An 8472-nucleotide genomic window follows, 5' to 3' on the forward strand; every position below is an offset into this window, starting at 1 on the left:
TATTTTTAGTTTCGTCAGTGTGGTTGCGTCTATTCACCACCGTCAGATCGTAGTGGATGGACGGTTATTAAAAATGCCAATTACCGTAAAACTTGTACTTTTTTTAATGTTCTGCATGTTCTCTTCTACCTGATGATGGGCATGTTTATGTTGTTGCTCTAGACATTTTACTTTTTCAAAATCTTGTATAGTATTTTCTTTATTTATAAAATGAAACGTAAGCATATATTTCAAAGGTCAAGTTCATTAAGTGAAAACTTCAAGTTCATCCATGATGCACCATGGAATATGAACCTTTGAAGTCAAATGAGTCCTTCGTAACTCGTAAGTTACGCTAGCTCTAATTCACAAGTAAGTTATGTTACAGAAATAGAGTTTAAAAATGTGTGATCAGCATTGCCATGGTATTATTTTGGAAGTACAAATTACAAGTAAAGTTAGAGTATCATAAAATACTTTCCGAGATGAATATGCATATATGATTATCGATTTTTGAACTAAACAAAGACAATACTAACAATCAAATTTTTGATTTTTTTTTTCAACGTAGGTTCAAAACGTATATACGTGGAGATTGAGGAACCATGGCCTTTGATTTATGTTAATCCAAACAATTGGGGGGGGGGGGGTATCCAAGATTTAAAAACGAAAACTAGATAAATGAGAAAGCAGTTATGATGCCAAATCTAGGAGTGCATGGAGTAAATTCACGCAAACTCAAATGTTTGAAATTTGATTGAAGTGCATACTCGAATCAGAGGCCGGCCAAAAGACATAAAAGCTCCCATTGACCATTAATGTATAGTAAATTCCACTTTTTTTTAATCGCGCAAGGTGCATTTGTGACAACTATTACGTCATTTAGTGTAATTTCTATTGAAATATTCCATGCGGGAAACCTTGAACATGGTTTAGCATTTTGCTTTCTTTTAGATAGTACCAACATGTCACTTCGATAAGGCATGGAAAAAAGTGTAAAGATTAGAGGGCGGCATTGACAACCATGCCCAAAATTTTGCACTAGAAAACCTTGCTTAATGGTCATGCACTAGAAAACAAGGATCCAATATTCTAATAGAGGTAATCTAGTCGAATTTTCACTTGACAAGTTAACTAGTGGCCCTACAAATGCAAAACTAGAGGGAAAAAATGAAATTATTTCTTTTATTTTCAAATATCTGACAAACCCAAACACACAAGGGTCAGAAATCACAATAGGTCCAAAAGAGTGGTGAAAGGAATTAAATTGGTGGAAATCCACTTTCACTCGATGCACCCACTATCTGAGCCACATATATTATGATGCTAAAAATATCCGAAAAAAATGTCAGCTGTGTATCTAAACATTTTATGTTTGTTCGCTAATTTTCGTGTGGCATGTGCACAAAGATAACTTTTGACGCTCAAACAGCTTTTCATTTGACAACTTACTAGAATTTGTACATCCAAGGATATATTTTTGAAATTTTTCAACATTTTAATATGTATTTTTTTATAAGATGTACTTCCTCCGTTAAAAAAGTTTCTCAACTTTATCTAGATTCGTATGTATATAGATATATTTTAGTTATAGATACATCTTTATCTAGGAAAAGTTGAGAAGATTTTTTTTTGGAAAGAAGGGAGTATATCTACATGCGAGCCAAAACACTTTGCGGAGATCGGTAAACTCGGGGCATGCCCCATGGATCCATGTTGACACTTTGCAGTTAGTGGACCACAGAGTACTCGTACCGAGATGTATCAAAGACAGGCGTGACAGGCCTGACGAACTACGTAAGAGCGCACACCCATATCAATGCATCATAACCACAAGTTTCTCAACACTCAACCGACTCGTGTCGTGTCGTACTGCTATGCTTCTAGTCTTCTCTTCTAGATGAACGATACAAGTACACGACTACTGCCATTCCGCTAGTACGTACGCAGCCACGTGCATAAGTTGACAGTGAAATATCCATCAGGGATAAGAATCCCATGACGTATATATATTCTCTGTATTTGTATTGTCAAACGCATGTGTTGGAAATTCCCAAGCATTTCCAGTCAAAACACATGGTCCTGAAGTCGGACAATTCGACGTCTGATCGATACGGATGGTTATGAACGCAGCCATGGAAAAGATTACCTTGACAGTAACGTGCACAAGACCAAATGGTGGAGGCATTTGAAACTTGGGATGCCTTGGTACTACTTTGAACAGGTTGGGATTTCTCTCGTTCTTACAGCTTTACATGGGACGAACACATAGCACGGTACTACGACTGCTTAATTACTACTCCACTGAGTAATTCGTAGCAGCAATAATCTAAAGGGAAGCGAGCAAACGAACTTGAAAACCTCGCTTCAGATCGACATGCAGCTGTGCTCGTTGTTGACACAGACACGCACGGCAGTGGTACATGATGCTTAGCTAGCTAGGTTGATGACGACGCGGTTGCGGCGGTGGAGTGGAGCATGGTGGTGAGCTCCTTGGAGGCGACGATGGACTTGTAGATCTCCAAGATTCCGTTGCGGCATTTCTTCACTTTTTGTAAGCGTGCATATGACCTTTGACTTTTTGTAAGCATGCTTCCGCCTTGGTACCCGCTTGGTCCACATCCCGTCGCTAGGCATCGCCGTGACCGCCGCCTTCCTGGCCACCGTCAGCATGCCGCCCACGTACGCGTCCCGCATCCGGCACAGTAGCCGCCCGGGAATGGAGACGACTGCGCGGACAACGCGCACGCGGCGGAGGAGCAGCCCCCGCAGACGAACGCGCCACCCGCCGCTGCCTCGCCGCGCGCCACCGCCGAGGCGCTGGGTGTTGCCTCTGGTCGACCTGCCTTCGCCGTTCTCGAGGCGCTGGTACTTGCGGCGGCGCCAGTGGGAGCGGATGCCCTTGGTGAACCCTATAGGAAACGCCTCAACCTCCATGACCAGCTAGCTAGCTGCCGTTCGTCGCTCCCTTCCGGACGCTCTAGAGGCGCCCTCCCACCTCTAACCCCCGCCGCCTCCACCCCCGCCCACTAGCCGCCGCCGTTGCTCTGGCCGGCAGTGGCAGCGACACCCTCTGCGTCAAAGACGGCGGCTGGGATGGCGAGGTGCGGCCCGTCAGGGTTCCTCGGGAGATGGGAAACTCCGATAGGAGTACAGGGCGGCGCGGCTTTCCGGTCGGGGCCTGAGGCCCTCCGTCGGTGCGGCAGCGACGAGGCGGTGGTGCGTCCCTAGCGAGTTTTGGATGAGCATGGTGGCGTGCTAGATCATCGGACCGGGATCTAGGCTTAGGCCGATCTGGCCAAATGGGTTCAACTACGGTCGGGGCGACGTGGTCTGGCGTCTCCTTAGATCGTCGGCACCTGCAGTCTTGTGCCTAGACTGCCCCTTTCCTCTACGGCCAACCCAACATGGAGGCAACTGGCGGCATGGGGGCCTACCGGTTTTGCGAATAATGGTGGTGGTCGTAGGGTTTATCCTCCTGTCAAGATGAAGACCTACCGGTTGCCTAACCTCACTGATCTGGCTGCAGTGGCGTGTTCCGGAAGGCTCTGTCGGCGTACACCACCGGAGATTGCTGGATCGGGTGGGACTCGGTCGTGCGCCCCCTTGTTTTTTCTGTGACCGTTTGGTTTTAGAGAGAGCACTTTGAAGCTCTGCTGACTGTTAATATCACGGGGTTGACGGAGCATGTCATGGAAGCCGAGATCTTAGTACTAACGATGGAGGTTTGACTACGGGAGACGATTAGGAATTGACTTGGTGATTCGTGACTTAAAGCAGTGACATGCTAGTGGGGGTGACTACACAAGAGAAGTTCATAGTCTTATGTTTCAGGATGAAAATCCATGGTCCGATCTTAATTGGTTGTGTCTGACAATATCTTTGTTGAAGACATTCTTTTGATAGTGAGGACTTTGTTGGGCTTTTTGTGTTGTCTCGGTGGTGTAAGTTCTGCTGCTCCAAGGATTATATCACTGTAGCTGGATTTTTACGTAATTCTTCTCCTATTTTTGGTTGTGTGCATCGTAATGCGTCTACGGCAATACATTGTCGCAAAAGATATTAATATATGTTCTTTGTTGAAAAATATGACCTTTGACCAGTAGAGAGATAGTGTGATTGAGTAGAGGTGGGTCCTACGGTTAGAGACGATAGAGCCCTATATATACATTCTTGCCCAAAATTGATTGAGTCGTGGATATCTCATACAAAATATGACCTTTGACCAGTAGAGATAGCGTGATTGAGTAGAGGTGGGTCCTACGGTTAGAGACGATAGAGCCCCTATATATACATTCTTTCCCAAAATTGATTGAGTCGTGGATATCTCATACAATATCATGACTTGAGTTGGTGGTCAAATTAAGCGGTGGGTCAAGTTAGTGCACGTGGTTCTCGGGAGCTACTAATCAAGGAATATTGTAACTGTAGTATAATCAGTCGAGTAACGGTGTACGCGTGGGTGGCTTATTGGTTTGCAAGTTCTTTAAGCATAATGCATAGGCAACACATGTAGTCATGTACTAGTGTTTGAAGTTCTGAATAGAAATTGATGTACGTTCCCTTTAGAAAGATTTTTTGTTTCATGAACACGTAAGTATAACGAGGACTTGACTATTCTCTACGTACCTGAGATAATGCTGAGTGAAGCGGCAAGGGAATTAAGTGACGCCAGCTAACAAAATGGTTCTTCACTAGTAGAAAATCTGACCTTTCGTTCAGGTCTTTTATCCCGACCCAGTTTGAAGCCATGACAAATAGACCGGCCACGTCGCCCCGAAATCACCGGGTAGCTACGGGCCTTTTATCGCGGTTCTTTAAGGCCTTTTGTCCCGGTAGGAGCCTCAAACCGGGACAAAAGGGTCTGAGGCCTTTGCGGCCTGCTGGCAGCCCTTTTGTCCCGGCTGGAGACACGAGCTTGGACATAAAATCCAACCATTCGTGCCTGCATGGAAACCGATTCGTCTCGCCATTACTGATCGCACACGGAAAACAGAGGACGATCGACTTAGGAAGTTGCATCGCCGCCGGTGCCATTGATCCCTGTTGGCTGGCCTTTTCGCATCCCTCCCCTATATACATGCTTTGTTCTTCCTCAGATCTCCAAAGTCACCAAAACTGCACCATTAGCCACACCTCTCTCCCAAAAAAGAGCCCAGTCGGCACCGGCCTCTCTCTGTTGAATGCTTATGCATAAAAGAGGAGTCCATTATCTGTTGTCTATGTTGTCCCGGTATGGATGTCTAAGTTGAGAATAATCAATAGCGAGAAATCCGATGCGAGCTTTCTCCTTAGACCTTTGAACAGGCGGCATAGAGGTACCCCTTTGTGACACTTGGTTAAAACATGTGCATTGCAATGATAATCCTGGTAATCCGAGCTAATTAGGACAAGGTGCGGGCACTATTAGTATACTATGCATGAGGCTTGAAACTTGTAAGATATAATTTACATAACACATATGCTTTATTACTACCGTTGACAAAATTGTTTCTTGTTTTCAAAATCAAAGCTCTAGCACAAATATAGCAATCGATGCTTTCCTCTTTGAAGGACCTTTCTTTTACTTTTATGTTGAGTCAGTTCACCTATCTCTCTCCACCTCAAGAAGCAAACACTTGTGTGAACTGTGCATTGATTCCTACATACTTGCATATTGCACTTGTTATACTACTTTACATTGACAACTATCCATGAGATATACATGTTACAAGTTGAAAGCAACCGCTGAAACTTGATCTTCCATTGTGTTGCTTCAATGCCTTTACTTTGAATTATTGCTTTATGAGTTAACTCTTATGCAAGACTTATTGATGCTTGTCCCAGAAGTACTATTCATGAAAAGTCTTTGCTTTATGATTCATTTGTTTACTCATGTCATTTACCATTGTTTTGATCGCTGCATTCATTACATATGCTTACAATAGTATGATCAAGTTTATGATGGCATGTCACTCCAGAAATTATCTTTGTTATCGTTTACCTTTCGGACGAGCAGAAACTAAGCTTGGGGATGCTGATACGTCTCCGACGTATCGATAATTTCTTATGTTCCATGCCACATTATTGATGATATCTACATGTTTTATGCACACTTTATGTCATATTTATGTGTTTTCCGGAACTAACCTATTGACGAGATGCCGAAGGGCCAGTTGCTGTTTTCTGCTGTTTTTGGTTTCAAAAATCCTAGTAAGGAAATATTCTCGGAATCGGACGAAATCAACGCCCAACATCTTAGAATCCCCGGAAGCATCCAGAACACCCGAGAGTCGCCAGAGTGGACCCACAGGGGGCCCAGGAGGTAGGCCGGCGCGGCCCAGGCCCTGGCCGTGCCGCCTTATGGTGACACCGCCTCTTCGACCCTCCGACGCCGCCTCTTCGCCTATAAGAAGCCCCTCGACCTAAAACCTCGATACGAAAAAGCCACGGTACGAGAAACCATCCAGAGCCGCCGCCATCGCGAAGCCAAGATCTGGGGGACAGGGAGTCTCTGTTCCGGCACGCCGCCGGGACGGGAAAGTGCCCCCGGAAGGCTTCTCCATCGACACCACCGCCATCTTCATCACCGTTCTTGTCTCCCATGAGGAGGGAGTAGTTCTCCATCGAGGCTCGGGGCTGTACCGGTAGCTATGTGGTTCATCTCTCTCCCTATGTACTTCAATACAACAATCTCATGAGCTGCCTTACATGATTGAGATTCATATGATGATGCTTGTAATCTAGATGTCATTATGCTAGTCAAGTGGGTTTTACTTATGTGATCTCCGGAGACTCCTTGTCCCACGTGTGTAAAGGTGACAGTGTGTGCACCGTGTGGGTCTCTTAGGCTATATTTCACAGAATACTTATTCACTGTTATGAAGAGCATAGTGAAGTGCTTATTTATATCTCTTTATGATTGCAATGTGTTTTGTATCACAATTTATCTGTGTGCTACTCTAGTGATGTTATTAAAGTAGTTTATTCCTCCTGCACGGTGTAATGGTGACAGTGTGTGCATCGTGTAGTACTTGGCGTAGGCTATGATTGTGATCTCTTGTAGATTATGAAGTTAACTATTGCTATGATAGTATTGATGTGATCTATGCCTCCTTTCGTAGCGTGAAGGTGACAGTGTGCATGCTATGTTAGTACTTGGTTTGGTTATGTTGATCTGTCATGCACTCTAAGGTTATTTAAATATGAACATCGAATACTGTGGAGCTTGTTAACTCCGGCATTGAGGGTTCGTGTAATCCTACGCAGTTAGTGGTGTTCATCATCCAACAAGAGGGTGTAGAGTATAGCATTTATCTATTTATTCTGTTACGTGATCAATGTTGAGAGTGTCCACTAGTGAAAGTACAATCCCTAGGCCTTGTTTCAAATACTGCTATCGCTGCTTGTTTCTTGTTTCTTGTGTTTCTACCGCTGCAATATTACCACCATCAACCACACGCCGGCAAGCACTTTTACGGCGCCGTTACTACTGCTCATATTTATTCATACCACCTGTATTTCACTATCTCTTCGCCGAACTAGTGCACCTATTAGGTGTGTTGGGGACACAAGAGACTTCTTGCTTTGTGGTTGCAGGGTTGCATGAGAGGGATATCTTTGACCTCTTCCTCCCTGAGATCGATAAACCTTGGGTGATCCACTTAAGGGAAACTTGCTGCTGTTCTACAAACCTCTGCTCTTGGAGGCCCAACACTGTCTACAAGAATAGAAGCACCAGTAGACATCACTTGCTCACACAAAGCCATATTTTTTTATGTAGACTTCTGTCTGGTTGGTCTGTAGACTTAACCAAGAATGCCATTGCCAACTGTTACTGCTATGACCTCCAATTTGTCATTGTTAACCTATTGATTACTGCATAACATGATTTTATTTTGTTGCTCAAGTATTTATTCTCTGTATCTTCAACAGGCCCTGTCGAAAACCATGAGATTCAACGTCATGAAGATCATTCCAGCTGGAACCACTGGCGGCGGGAAGAAGGCTTTCATTGCTGCCTAAGACTAGACTCTGATTCATGAGTAGTTCGTAGTCCGAAGTTTTTTGCACTTAAAAAGACCTATCAGGGTGGTGTTTCGGTATTTGGCTCCATATCATATTAACATGTTTGTGAAATCTATCTATCATTAAGAGTTTTGTTTGAATTGTACTTTGTGGTATTATATGCGGATATTCCACCGCTTTGCCGTGATGCTTCAACCGAAATTTACCTATGTTATTTCAACTGAATTTTCTCTATGATTAAGCAATCAGCAGCATGTTGTAACTGAAATTTGCCTCGTGATTACTTGAGAAATCAGCAGCATGATGTGCATCGGTAACTACAAGCAAAGTGTGTATTCACGTTTTCGATACATATTGTTAGTTGAGTTCTTCCTTCTCCTACTTCGTAGAAGCTACAACGATATGAGAAGTGAAAAACAAAATTGCGTAAGATCTGTGCCCGCCATTTGCTTCTACCACGTTGTGAAGTTGATTTGCTAAGCTTTG

At 44.1% G+C, this 8472-nt stretch overlaps 1 pseudogene; it reads right to left on the reverse strand.

Annotated features, from left to right (window-relative positions):
• Positions 1-2155: 2155 nt before the first annotated feature.
• LOC139835512 (uncharacterized) lies at positions 2156-2937 on the reverse strand (annotated as a pseudogene).
• Positions 2938-8472: the final 5535 nt, after the last annotated feature.

This window comes from Lolium perenne, chromosome 1 (assembly GCF_019359855.2).
Source record: "Lolium perenne isolate Kyuss_39 chromosome 1, Kyuss_2.0, whole genome shotgun sequence".
Lineage (NCBI taxonomy): Eukaryota > Viridiplantae > Streptophyta > Magnoliopsida > Poales > Poaceae > Lolium > Lolium perenne.